Source organism: Ornithodoros turicata, chromosome 3 (genome assembly GCF_037126465.1).
Source record: "Ornithodoros turicata isolate Travis chromosome 3, ASM3712646v1, whole genome shotgun sequence".
Lineage (NCBI taxonomy): Eukaryota > Metazoa > Arthropoda > Arachnida > Ixodida > Argasidae > Ornithodoros > Ornithodoros turicata.
The window spans coordinates 99599623-99600303 of NC_088203.1; positions in this window are offsets into that span (position 1 = coordinate 99599623).

The window sequence follows — 681 nt, forward strand, 5'->3', positions numbered from 1 at the left end:
AGCAACGTGCTTCTCCGAGCCGTGTATGGAGGCTGAATGCGGTATGAGTGTGCAGCGGGAGCTCGTGTTGAGGCACACAGAGCGCGGATTCCTCCAGCGCCACCTCTCAAACGTACTGTAAAGCAGCTGGGAAGCTGTTTATACTGGCTCTGGCGTTTCAAAGCTTATTCCGAAAGAAATCCACTCTGCAAATTTTGTGTGTGACAAAGTATTCTTAATCACTACTGAAATTGCTGTGAAAAGACGCGGTGGGACACCTGGTGGGAAGTTATCGCGCATTCGTCGAGCAACAGTGTTACATGTCCCCAACCGTCTATCGCCGAGGTCATGGGCTAAGTAACCCATTTCTTTCAAACGAGATAGTTCAAATCCTATGAAGTTATCCTTTGCTCTCTCCATCATTTCCTCTCCCAGCTTTTCTCCTTACGATTGCTATGCTGTCCGTAGCTGTCACCGCCACTGCAGTCACCACCCACTGCTCTGTCCGCCTCAATAGCTATGATTAGCAGTGTTTCCAAAGCAGCACGGCAGCTCGTCTAATATCCGCTCTACCTTCGATTAACTGCACACGTAGACCTTGTAACCTGATGACAACGGAACCCCTCTATACTTCACGCAACTCTTAAAATCAAAAGCATCACACTCCCGATGTGCCAATGTGAGGTGTGGCTGAGGTGAGCT